Genomic DNA, 14,263 nt, shown 5'->3' with positions numbered 1-14,263 from the left:
AATTAAATCCTTAAAGAATTTCTTCATTTCTTACAAATGTGTCCTCTTGTGGTCAGTGTGCTTGTTTTGTGTACAGTATAATATGAAATAGAGATGGGCAGGTTATGGAAAGTCCTAAATCTAATTTTAAAAGTTGAGTAGCAAAATACATAATCCACAGAACTGAACTACAAGTACTTTTTGCTCTAGGTTTAATTTAGCTGCAGATGGTCCTTCACTAACAGCAAAATACCTTTCCTAGTAGCAAAAATGATTACCTTCTCAACATTGTCGCAGCCATCTCATATTAACATATGTAATAGTGGAGTGAAAAACATCAACAAAATAAGTTGAGACATTTTCTTATGGAAGCTGAATCATTATTTCACAAAGACTGAAATTTTAAATTTTCGTTATATTTTGTCCAACCCCTAAGCCATGGCTGCTGAAATTGCTGCACTGGATTATTGGTTTATCTTGTGTAAACAAACTGAACTTATGAATGGGATAGCCGTTGCTGTCCTCTGAGCAATTGATTGTTGATCTCATTCCAATTCCTAATAGACTAATGTCAAGATTGAATGGACATAGAGCTTGTGTATGGACGGTCAGGGCTGTGAGGCGTATGCAAGGTCAGACAGTGTTTTTCAGCATTCTGCCTTGCTGCCTACTCATGGCCATATACTGTACATAAATTGAAGATTCCAGTCCTCTGAGCTGTTAGTCCACCATGATGAGCATCACAGTCACTATTACAAACGTATAAATGCAAAGCAAAAAAGGGATTTTACATGGCACAATGGGTTAGTGTCCTAAGCTCTCCCATTCTGGAATCTGGTTCAAATCTTGCTTTAAGATTCTTGTTGGATTAGTTTAAAAATAAATTATCTTCAGTGTTAAGCCACCTCAGACAGTGACAATTCAGAATGATATATTCCTGATGAATTGTGTTGATAAGCAGCAGATGCGACTGCATGTGGACCTAACTGGAGTTTCTTTTGGGGCCTGGAGCTTCATTGCTAGATCCAGAAGATCCTGGTATTTGAACCTGTCTGTTACTAATGCATGGATAGCTGTGATCTGTTATGAGCTCAAGGCAAATGGGCATAAAAGCAGATGGAGTTGGGTATTTTCTTTTCTTTTAACCTCATTGGCTACTGAGGTATCCCTGTGCACTCCCATGCTCTTATTAGAAGCGAAGTCACTTGCTCGGGTTTTTTTTTTAAACAAATCGTATAACCTTTCATCAAACATGACATCTAGCCCATGTTGAAGTAGATGATGCAACAATTAAACAGTCATCCATGATTTACTGTGTGTATGAAATTTATGCAGGACTTCAGGCGCAATATTCATTGGTAAACCATGCTACCTCCCTCTGCTTTGTTCATTATGTCGCCTCCTGTAAGTATAGGTTAAATTAACTTGCTATGTAATCATGCCCATGCTGCACAGTTTGGAATTAATTTCAAGTAAGCTCTTTTTGACAGTTGAAATAATTTTGCAGGCTACATTGTCAAAATTTTCCCCAGCAAAGGTAATATTTTATGTGTCTCTGGAGTGTCCTATAAACTCCCACTATTAATGGTGTGTTAGCAGTGATAGTGATGCATGATAGCATTGATACAGCATGTGCTACTACAATGTTTTAGGGTTGTAAACCATTTTTAAGCAGCATGCTTTGCCAGGCTAAATCTAGATAGTGTAATATAGCACTGCTAATCATATTGATCTAATTAAACTGCAACTAGATAAGTTGTTCATGTAATGCATCTACATTTACATTATGTAAACCTATTCAGCTTGTCCACACATTTTATGTACAGTGCCATAATTTCTTAAATACCTCTTTAGAATTTGACCAGGGTTGCTATGGTATACAATCAGTCCTTCTTAAAGGATTGCACAGAAAGAGTAGCTGGATGTTTTTTAGGAGTAGCCATGGGGGAAGGCCCCTCTTTTTTTTTTTTTTTTTTTTTTTTAAATCTATAGCAAAGAGCTTGAGGTGTCTCAAAGACTTTTCTTTTAATTGGGACTTAGAAGGCATCATCACTTGGTGCAAAAGCTCCAGGGCATCTTTAATTGTAAACTTTACGTGTATCATTTTATGCACAGTTTCTCTTCTATAGGTTGAAGAAGACCAAAACTGCGCCTTGTCACAATACGGGCCTCTTTCTCCTCGGCTACCTTGCAAGTTCAACATTTTGTGCTTTATTTACAGCAGGAGTTCTCAAAAAGGCAGGGAGGGCAGTTTCCTTCAGCATATTGCAAACTTATTACCAGGGGGGTTGTGAACTGTCCATTTACACTCCAAACCCCTCTTTTTCTCAAGCATTTATAATGGTGTTAATTTTATTAAAAAGTGTTTTTAATTACTAGGGAGTAGGTCACACTCAGAGGCTCATTGTGTGATAGGGATCACAAGTACAAATGTTTGGGAGCAAATGATTTAAAGTGTGCTGTACAAGTGCTTGTCCACAGACAACACAAGGCCTTTTTTCTTATCCACATGTGCATGGTAAGGGAGGAAGAGATTTTACATCACCGAGACCCTGGGCTTCTTCAGCCCTTCCTTTGTGACCTTGCTTTCCCTCTCCTTCCTCTTTCTGCCCTCAGCTGATGAACTGAATCACTTTGTTAACTGGGTGATTACTTTGGTTTGAACCGATTTGGTCCACGTGGGAACAGTTGCACTGACAGCTACCACAGGCCTCTAGGGAGGGTGGGAAGCAACCTGGCTCTGTGGAGGGCCAAGGTTGGAAGGGGCAGGGCCTAGGGCATTCAGCTGTCAGCCTTCAGTGCCTGAACTGCTATGTAGCCCCTACTCCACAGCCATGCACAGCAGCACGGCCACGACAATTCAAAGTGGGGGCAGAGTTCCAGGCATTGCCTCTGCAACTGTAGGAGCAGCACAGACCAGAGCTCTGGACACCTTTGAAATGCCAGGTCCTGGGCAATTGCTCCCTTTGTCCTCTTCTGTCAGTGGTTCTGTGTGGGAATCCTTGTCACATACACAGTCGCATACTCTGTCATGCACATGAACCCGACCCTTTTTCCTGCGCTGCAGCCCCTCTCAGAAGACTGCCCAACACCATCTTTCCCAGTTATTTGCCCTGGCTCTGGTGTATTTTGCCCAATGAATGCATGGTTAGGCCCCAAACTCACAAATGAGGTTGGAAATGAGGTGGGAGACTCAAGTGCGACTTGTCGTTATACTTGAGCTACTTGAGATGTGGTCTATTTTATGAAATAAGTTTAAAACGTTTAAAAGTAAAAGTATGAACATGTGTAATAGGTCTTACAAAATTAAGCATGTTTGAAATTTTAAAAATGTTTATGTTTTACAGCAGCACTTGTAGCTCTTGAAATGCAAAAGCAAGAGTTCTTGTTATGTACTCTTCATTGCCTGCTGGAGTTGGAAGCATTTATGAAACCTAAATTGCGTACAGAAAATTAAGTAAGGAAGAGTGGTATTTTTAAACTCATATTTTCACTGGTGCAACATCTGCATTTCTCTAAAAAACAAACAAATAAAAACCAAGAACCTGAGTCTTACGGTGAAAAAACTTGTCAGTTCCCCTTTCTGTTTCTCTGAAATAAACATTGGACTAATGAAGCATTAACTAAAGTACAATAACATTTTTAAAACCAATTGCAATTAATTTAACATATTTTTTTTCTAAAAAACTAAATCAGAAGAGTCACCTACATTTCCATTTTTAGCCTAACAGCTTCTATGCCTTTGGGATTTCCACCTGCTATGTGTAAGGAACTGTCGATGTCGTTGTTAGCGGAGGATTCCCCTTTTGGTTCCTGTTGGCTGTTGTCTTCATCTCCCTCATCGCTATCAACTTACATCCAATAGAATCCTGGGGGCATTGATGGTGGAGGTCACTTGCAAAAGATTCTTTTATAATCATGTTAAAAATAATGAGGATTTCCTTAACTCTAACTTAAGGACCCTAGCAGTCCAATTCAAGTCATTCGTATAGCACGAAGTCCACGTCTGTACATTCTAGGCACATACTATAAAGAATGATGTTTGCTTTCCATGGCTGTAGTAGCAAAGAGATTGCCCATGGCAACAGCAGCAGAAGACCTGTCTTGCAGAAAGGACCTAATAAATCACCTATTGAAGTCAATGGAAAAACAATCATTCAAATTAGTAGGAGTTGTATCAGGCCCCAAGAGAGCAGGATGGTATCTATGCAACAGACAAAGTAAGAGACTTGGGGCCTGTGATTGAGAATAACCGCCACCACCGCAACAAAATTCCTGCATGGTATCTGGAACAAAGTCAGAGAGAAGCTGCTATCACCTCTGTGCTGCTGTCCTTTCTTGAACTTACTGTAATCAGCTGAGCTGCACAAACAGAATGTTTTTAGGGCAACACTTACAAGAGTGATAGTGGCCTAACAATACCAGGTGGTATACTGAACAAAAGCAGGTTGACTAGAGTATGGGGATTTTGCAGAAAATCTTAAAGCACATTTAATAGGCGGTTCTCTTGCTAATCAGGGTACTTTCTGAGAATCAGCAATTGTAGATTGTGATCCCAAACCAGGGCACATGAAAAGGCCTCATTCATAAGTACTTTGTCTTCTCAGGAACAAGTCAATAAGGCCTTATCATTTAGTTTTTCTTTGCTGGGAACTGGGCAACTGACATTTTTTTCAAGTCCCTTAATTTGTAAGGGACTTTACAGGAGTCACAAAGCCCCATTAACAGTATTTTTCATTTGGCTTTAGGAGGAATATATTTTTAATGGTAGAAGAGAGTCTTTGAATGGCTTCTGATAACTCACTGTTTAAGCACAGCTATAAAAAGAAAATAAAAAGGCAATTAAAAAGGGAATGTTCTCTTCCGCCCTTACCCCGTCTAATTTGTTACTATTTCTTGTGGCCAGGTGGAAAGATGAGGCTGCAGCAGCCTGTTTCCTACCACAAAGCTGGCTGCTATAAAGCATCAGAAACTGGCATAGTAGTAATAGACGAACTTTATTTAATTCCAGGCAGCTCACAAATTAGTTCTGAGCAAGTTTTCTAAATCAGATAAAAATATATAACCCATTAGTGCTTTCACAATCACAGAAGCCATTGGGAGGAGTTATAAGATTCCATTTACCATTAGAACTCAACCTCCATTAGCAGTACCCAGGAAAAGTGCTCATATCCTGTTAGAAATGTTCTAAAGGGTCACTAAGAATGGGAATGAAATACTTGCAAAATCCGTATTTTCATATGCAGACATGTATGCATATGAACATATAACCCACAAGCCTGTAGGTTAAAGGTCTCCCTTGGGGCCCAATACACACAAGGCAAGAGTAAGTTACAGACAAGAAGCTTATGATTTGAGCTCTGCAGGGCCCTAGTAAATCTTGGCTGTGTCAGCCAAGATGGAGGCCAACGTACAAATAGGACCTTCTCAGAGATTCAAAGTGCTGTGGGTCTTAGGTGCTTGTGGGGAACTTTGGTTGATCCGAGGAAGTACACACCTCATTGTTCAGTGTGAATGGCAGGTTCCCCTTTGTGCCTGAACCACAGAGGGTAGGACTTCATGTAGCAGCTCATGCTTGTGACTGTGGGTATCCCTGTTTCGGTCTTTTGTGCGCTGCCTCAGATGGCAGCTGTTAACCATACAAAAAATGGATTAGCATGTCTGCATGCATGCTGTCCAAGCAAAGGATGGCAAGCAGATGATTGCTTATAATTTTTACATCCAAATTTTTAGAGAATTATTTAAAATATTTGATCCATTAAAGTGAATGCTGTTCTTACCTCACCCTCAGTTTATAGATTTCTGCCTACTTCAAACTGGTAATATAGTTGCTATAAAACTTTTTCTCCATGTCCCATCACAGTGACAGAGGCGCAGCTGTACTATGCAGATGTAGCTTCATTTTCAGGATGGTTGAGGGATTCTTCTACATTATAAATGTGTTGAGGTGCGATGGAAGCAACAGTGATTTGAGAAAGGCTTAATGTTAAGACTGCTAGGCTGTGTCTACACAACAAGATAAATTAGAATTTAAGACAGCTTGATTTTGCCACGACTGTCTTCACTGTAAATACCATAAGCTTGATTTAGGGAGCACTAATGTAATGTAGGCATCCTTCAGTCCACATAGACTGTGGATCGTGCCTTTCGTAGTTCCATTTGGGATCATCATTTGCAGCGTTGACTGTGACTGTGAAGGCCCACACGAGACTGACAGTCCTTGCTGCACCTGTTTCATGTGTAATGGGTGTCTGGCAGGTCCTTACTGTGCTTTCTGTAGGCTCGCTTCTCCTCTGCTAGCTGTCTGATCCTCATCTCACCCTTCTGAAGGCCCTTGTGCAGTTCCCGCCTCCATCTGCTGCAGTTGTCTGCCAGCTCCTCCCAGCTGTCCGGCTCGATGTCCACCTCCCTGAGGTCCCTCTTGCAAACATCTTTGTAGAGGAATTGGGGGGCGTCCAGGAGGTCTTTTGCCAGAGGCTAGCTCACCATACAGGTTGTCTTTTGGGATCCTTCCATCATTCATCCTGTGGACGTGGCCAAGCCAGCGGAGCCGCCGATGCCTAAGGAGGGTGTGCATGGTTGGGATTCCAGCTTGCTCAAGGACAGTGGTGTTGGACACTCTGTCATTCCATGATATTTCCAGGATGCGCCTGAAGCAGCGCAAGTGGAAGATGTTCAGCTTCTTTTCCTGGCCGGTGTACAGGGTCCAAGACTCGCTGTCGTTAAGGAGGGTGCTGAGGATGCAGGCTCTGTAGACTTGCATTTTGGTGTGGGTGTACAACTTGGTGTTATTCCACACTCTCTCGCTGAGTCTGGACAGAGTTGTGGCTGCTTTTCCGATCCTCCTATTTAGCTCAGTGTCCAATGACAGGGTGTTAGTGATGGTGGACCCGAGGTAAACAAACTCGTGGACGACCTCTAATGTATAGTTGTCAATGCTGATTGATGGAGGTTCAGCAATGTCCTGACCAAGTACATTTGTCTTCTTTAGGCTGATGGAAAGCCCGAAGTCCTTGCATGCTTTGGAGAACTGATCCAGCAGTTTCTGAAGCTGGTCTTCTGTGTGTGACACTACAGCGGCATCATCTGTGAACAGCATGTCTCTGATGAGGACTTCCCTCACCTTAGATTTAGCTTTCAGCTTTGCAAGATTAAACAGTTTCCCATCAGATCTTGTGTGCAAGAAGATGCCTTCTGTTGAAGATCCAAAGGCGTGCTTCAGGAGGAGTGTGAAGGAGATCCCGAACAATGTCGGAGCAAGGACACATCCTTGTTTGACGCTGCTCCTGATGCTGAAAACATCCGATAATGTGCTGTCATTTTGGATGGTTCCTCTCATGTCTTTGTGGAAAGACTGGATCATCTTGAGTAATCGTGGTGGACAGCCTATCTTGTGGAGCAGTTTGAACAGTCCATCCCTGCTGACCAAGTCGAAGGCGTTGGTCAGGTTGATGAGGGCAATATAGAGCGGCTTCCTCTACTCCCTGCATTTCTCCTGCAGCTGCCTCAGAGAGAAGACCATGTCAATGGTAGATCTCTCTGCACAGAATCCGCACTGTGACTCGGGATATACCCTCTCAGCAATCTTCTGGAGTCTGCCGAGGATGACGCGAGTGAACAGTTTACCAGTGATGCTTAGGAGGGAGATTCCACGGTAATTGTTGCAGTCGCTTCTGTCTCCTTTGTTCTTATACAAGGTTATGATGTTAGTGTCACGCATGTCCTGTGGAACCTCTCCCTCTCTCCAGCACAGGCACAGTAGCTCATATAGGGGTTCCAGGAGGGTGTCCATGGCACACTTGGTTACCTCTGGTGGTCTACCAACCTGGCCTGGGGCCTTTCCTCCTGCAGTGCTGTCGATGGCTTTCTTCAGTTCATCCCTGATCCAGTTCATCCATTACTGGTAGGAGCCTGACGGCATTGAGGGCTGTATCAACCACAATGTTCTCGCGTGAGTACAGCTTGGAGTAGTGCTTGACCCAGCAATTCATCTGTTTGGCTTTGTCAGTGATGACATCACCAGATTTGGATTTCAGAGGTGCCATCTTGTTCTGGGTGGGTCCTAATGCCTTCTTGATGCCCTCGTACATTCCCCTGAGATTACCAGAGTCAGCACTGGTCAGGATGCTGCTGCATAGCTCGAACCAGTAGTTGTTGGCACAGCACCTGGCTGTCTGCTGCACTGTTTTTCTGGCTGCTCTGAGTGCTTGCAAGGTACTCTGGCTCGGTGAGCGTGTATACTCCAGGAGTGCAGCAAGCTTCTTTTTGATGGCTGGAATCATCTCATCCGAGTTAGCTTCGAACCAGCCATTTGTGTTTCTAGCTCTTCTTCCAAACACCGACAAGACCGTGTTGTAAATTGTATCCCTCAGATGCTGCCATCTGGATGTCACATTGGGACCCCCAGGGCTGCTGCGCAGATTCTCCTTGAGGGTCTCTCTGAACTTTTCAGCTCTCTCTGAGTTTGCTGTCTTTCTGGCATCAATGCAGGGCCTTCCAGTTGGTTTAGAGTGGTACAGCTTCTTGGGTCTCACCTTGAGTTTGGAGCAAACTAGCAAGTGATCTGTATCGCAGTCAGCACTATGATAGCTGCATGTCAGAAGGACATTTTTGAGGTTATCACATCTAGTGATGACCATGTCTAGTTGATGCCAGTGTTTCGAGTGTGGGTGTCTCCATGACACTCTGTGCTGTGGCTTGGTTTGGAAAAATGTGTTTGTGATGCACAGATCGTGGTACGTGCAAAGTTCAAGAAGACGCTGTCCGTTTTCATTCATTTTTTCCACACTGAAGTGGCCTAAGCAGGAAGGCCATGAGTCATGATCGGCTCCAACTCTTGCATTGAAGTCACCCAAAATGTACAGTTGTTCGCGAGCAGGTATTTGCACTATGGAATGTCATAGAACTTGTCTTTGACTTCCAGTGCGGCATGCAGGGTTGGGGCGTAAGCGCTGATCAGGTGGACAGGACCGGCACGAGTTTGAAGTATGACCTAAAGGAGTCTTTCTGATCTGCCCATGACTAATTCCACCATTTGTAGAAGGGTATTTCTGATGGCAAAGCCAACACCATGCTCCCTGGGTTCTTCTTGGGCTTTACCCTGCCAGAAAAAGGTGCAGTCCTTTTCCTTTAGAGATCCCGAATCTGCGAGTCGCGTCTCCTGCAGAGCAGCAATGTCAACTTGTAGCCTCTTCAGTTCCTCATTGATGACAGCAGTCTTCTGGGTGTCGCTGATGTCCTGAAGATCTTCAGTCAAACCAGTCAGCATGGTCTGCATGTTCCAGCACTAATATTGATATAATATTGTTGGTACCTGTTGGGTGTAGCTTCAAGTTTGAATATAAAGTTTAAAAGTTTGAAGAGAGGCCAGTGTGGAAGTGCCACATCTTAAAATTGAATTTATTAGTCTCCAGAAGAGTCCCGTCTGTAATCCACAATGCCCCTCACTTGTCTGATCTGGCTGCTGCTCTCCAGGGCTACGTCTACACGTGCCCGAAACTTCGAAATGGCCATGCAAATGGCCATTTCGAAGTTTACTAATGAAGCGCTGAAATGCATATTCAGCGCTTCATTAGCATGCGGGCGGCAGCCGCGCTTCGAAATTGACGCTCCTTGCCGCCGTGCGGCGCGTCCAGACGGGGCTCCTTTTCGAAAGGATGCTGCCTACTTCGAAGCTCATGAGCTCATGGGAATAAGGGGACTTCGAAGTAGGCGGCGTCCTTTCGAAAAGGAGCCCCGTCTGGACGCGCCGCGCGGTGGCAAGGAGCGTCAATTTCGAAGCGCGGCTGCCGCCCGCATGCTAATGAAGCGCTGAATATGCATTTCAGCGCTTCATTAGTAAACTTCGAAATGGCCATTTGCATGGCCATTTCGAAGTTTGGGGCACGTGTAGACACAGCCCAGATGTGTAGGAATTAGGTAACAGGAAGACCGTGAATTTCAAATCGGGACAAGGAAGCCTGCGGCTGTGGGCTCATGTTTGTATGAGAGCCTGAGAACTGTCTTTCTTTCTTTTCTATCAGTGCTGTGAGCACAGCTACCCATTACAAATAGCCCCTGCACCAAGTCTGTGGTTCTATATCTACACTTGGTATATTTTTCTTTGAAGCCTGGGGCCAGCCACTTCCCTGCCGCAGCACATGGCAGCAAGGCTGTCATGGGGATCGTGCTTGCATAAGAGGCTGAGAAACTTCTCTCAGAGGTTTACATTTGTACATGCCCCCTCTTCCACTCCTACAGGTGCCACTCAGTCAGGGTGTTTCCTGCACTCAACCATGTCATGTGGCTAGCCCCCAACCCAATAAAAGGATGTGCCTGCCATTCGCTGCTGACCATGCTGCCAGGCATTACCATGTCCTGGCTTGAGCATGGTTAAGGCTCCAAGGGCAGGAAAGAATTTTAGGGTCTTGCAGCTGCTGTGGAGAAGTGTCCTCCAGCAGCCAAAATTTTCAGGGCCTTTCTGCTGCATGGGTGGACTACTTCAACTGCCCCCCTCCCCGCAACAAAAATATTTTCAGCAGCTTACTGCCACTGGGGAAGGGTCTCCTCAGTGGCTAAGATTTTCGGGGCTTTTCTGCCTCCCAGGGGCACTACATCAACTAGTCCCCAACTGAAATCCCCTCCCATCCCAATAAGGATCCAGAGGGCTAGCTGCTACCAGGGGGAGGTCTCTCTTAGTTGATAAGATTTTTGGGGCATTGCTGCCATTGCCGTCTTGGCAATTTCTGTGTCATGAAGAGGAAAGACAAAAGCCTTTTTTCCTAGCCTTTTCCATCCTCCTTTCTTCTAACTTTGCACCCCTTCATGCAGGGAAGAGTGGGCGGAGGGCCTGTTGAGAATACAAACTGTGCACAGAAGCTGGACAATGAACCGGAAAGCCACATACCCTCCCTGACCAACACTCTGTTTTCAAATACTTTACCACCAACTCTTTCTTCATGCTTTCCATAGTCCATGTATTGTTTTCAGAGATCAGGTGCAACCAAGGGAGGGGGGCCAGGCCAGTTGAGAAGACACACACTTGCTGATTTTTACAAAATCCTTGATAATTCAGTTACAGAAGAAAGAGATTTCTGTTAACATTTCCATCGTTGTTGACACACTACTTTTCTTTCTTTCTCACTAAAAAGACGAACATTTGCTTACAACAGGATGGGAATGAGGGCAATGCAATATGGTAAGATGATGTCAAATACCAGCAAATATAACCAAAATGCTATGGGGATAAGGAAACTGTGGGATAGATTCCCACAGTGCAGTGCTGCAACAGTTGATGTTTGCCGATTGAGTGTTGGAGCAGGAAGTCAACTTTGTGAATAGCATGTGGGGAGGTGAGGATATTAAAATTTGAATTTATGAAATCCACTGTTACAAAATTGACATTAATAAATTAGAATTTATCTCATAGTGTAGATGTAGCCCTAGATTCTGTTTTCCCATTTCTTTGTGCTGACTTCTTGTGGACTCTGGAGGGACATCACTGATCTCCCTTTGCCTTAATTCGCCCATCTTCAACACCAAGACTATAGTGCTTATCAACCTCAATGGGGCAGAGTTGGATTAAAAAATAAGTGTCTGATAGACCCATGTTGAGGGCCCCAGCTCCTGAAGTAACAGAAGTCATTATAATCAGAAGGTAAGAGCAGAATCTCAACTTTCATTTCTTTTAAATAAATAATGTTACAGCTACACTAGGGGAAAACTTCGAAATGACCATGCTAGTGGCCAAATCAGAGAATACTAATGAAGCGCTGAAATGAATATTCAGTGACTCATTAGCATGCTGCCGCTGCGGCACTTTGGAAGTGTCGCGTTTCACTCGTGCGTGGCTCGTGTCCATGGGGGTTCTTTTCGAAAGGACACTGCAAATGTCAAAAGCCCTTTATTCCATAGGAGCAGAGGAATAAGGGGATTTCAACATTTGCAGGGTGCTTTCGAAATGGACCCCTGAGGAGATGAGCCACGCGCGGCTGGCAGCATGCTAACAAGGCTCTGAATATTCATTTCAGCACCTCATTAATATTCTCCAATTTGGCCACTAACATGGCCATTTCGAAGTTTTCCTCTAGTATAGACATAGCCTAAATTGTTAGCCTTTCAAGGCCACAAAGATAATCTTGAAAATGGCACTTGAGATTTATTAATGTAGCGGTGGCTATCTGAGCTTGTAGGTAGCCTAAACAATAGCTATAAGTGGCATGAACTGTTCCTTGCACCTCAGAACAGTGTTAACCCAGGACCTGTTGTTCTAGGGGACCCCGCCAATACCACTCTAAAATAATCTTCTAAGCACAACACGAGAAATGTGCAGTGTGCTGTGACACCTAGCCCTGAAGCTACTGCCTGGCTGCTGGGATTATTACCTATCATTCCAGTGACCTCTGCTGCTTCCAAACAAAAGAGGACAGTTGTCACTGCATTCTGCCTCAACATGACTGGAAGTGCACTGCCACTCCAAGCGCTGGGGGCTTTGGTCATTGGGGACTCCTTCATGTGATGTGCTTACGGCTCCCATAATTGGCCCCACATAGCTATATCATAAGCCCCCTTGAGATGTTGTCTGAAACTGATATTTGGACATATTGCTATAGTACTGCAAATTATTATTATTCAAAAGACTAAATTAAGCCACTGTTACCTTCTTTGCTTGTAGTGTGTGTGTAAAATTTTATTTATTTATTGCACGTGTTTATACAGCAGCTAGCAAAATAGCATCTGAACCCGAAAGTTTAGTGAAAAGTTCACAGATCCATATTTCACATGAGCCATATGCTGCTCTGAAGGCACATAATTTACAAAGCTTTTAAGTGATTGTGTTACCAGCAGTTCACATTTCTGCTCTCCAGATAAAGCGTCGGCTCACTCGGTCTGATCAGCATCTTATTCTTCTGGCAGGTGCCACAATTTCTCAGTTTTGCCCAGATGGCAGCTGATGTGGAATGGAGAGACCGAGTGAATAAAAACAAATGCAGAAAGGAGTGCCCATGAGCCTGTGTTTCTAGTGTTACTGCTAGCGACAATAGATTTAAGGCAGCCATTGTTCATGATTTGTGAGTTTATTAGACCTAAATGGTTAGGATTATCTCATCAAATTATAACCATCAGGGAATCTGATTGCAGATGCCCCCTTTACTCTTAAATATATTGCATTTACTTCTAATTCATCAGCATTTTGCAGTTCAAGTCTCTTAGTTATATATGTGTATGTCTGTTCACATCTACAGATGGTTCAGCAGTCATTCTTCCTAATAAACCTTTGATCTGTTGAAAGGTAACTACAAAGCTTGTAACCAAGGTACCAGTGGCAATCAGCGTTTCAATATGTGTGTCTAAGAAAGGACTGGTCCCATGGGCTTTCTGGCTGAGCTTGTAACAGTTAATTGGGCCTGTTAGGGTCAGCAATTAGCTCTGAGCTATTCAGAACTCCTGACAGTGCCACCTTTACCAGTAAAACAGCTCTTCGTGGAACAACAATGCCTAGACAATCAAGGAGTGCACATAGCAAAGTACAAAAAGCAAACTGTGCTGCTCAGGGTAGGTGGAGCCTTTTAGCATCATCAGTCGGCAACTGGAATAAAATAGTCTCAGGTCCTGGTGTACAATTCAAAGCATTGTGCCCATAACATAATTACTGAAACATGCTTGAGCCTTTCTCCCCATCCTCCAGACTCATTAGCAACTTGGAAGGGTTCAAACAACCCCTGTTTTCAAGTATGACATAGAAAGATTTGATGAAACTAGGATTCAGCACACTATGCATTAGCTGTTAAAATGAGTCTGAGAAATATGTAGAATAGAGGGATACTTAACATGGTGCCACCGTTTATGTGCTAGATTAGATGTCTCCACGCTTGTTTTTAGTGTCTGGCTTCAATAAGGGGACTTCAGATGGAAATTCTTCATAGGAAGCTGCATAGCAGCTATATGGATATGTGCTCAACCTTCTCCCGTGTTCTCTGTTTCCATCATTTGAACATTTGCTTCCAGAAAAATCCATATCTTTTAGTTGTCGCTTAAACAGGCTTTTATTATGACACTCGTGGGCAGAGCAATTCACAATTTGTAAAATAACCTGCTGCCATGTCAGATTAGATTATGTGCCATCAAGTTATTTAAATCTTCACCATTACATTTGTTCCACAATCTGCTCTTTCTGTCTCGAGACCAGTGTTCCTGCACTTTTACAAATTCTTCCCCTTTGGGTCACTCATTTTTTCTGGTAGTATAATTGACTCAGAGAGCCTTTTATAAAACCACACGCACACACAAAGAGAGGAGGAGCTCC

Source organism: Carettochelys insculpta, chromosome 2 (genome assembly GCF_033958435.1).
Source record: "Carettochelys insculpta isolate YL-2023 chromosome 2, ASM3395843v1, whole genome shotgun sequence".
In the NCBI taxonomy this organism is placed as follows: Eukaryota; Metazoa; Chordata; order Testudines; family Carettochelyidae; genus Carettochelys; species Carettochelys insculpta.
This window is presented reverse-complemented; position numbering follows the sequence as displayed.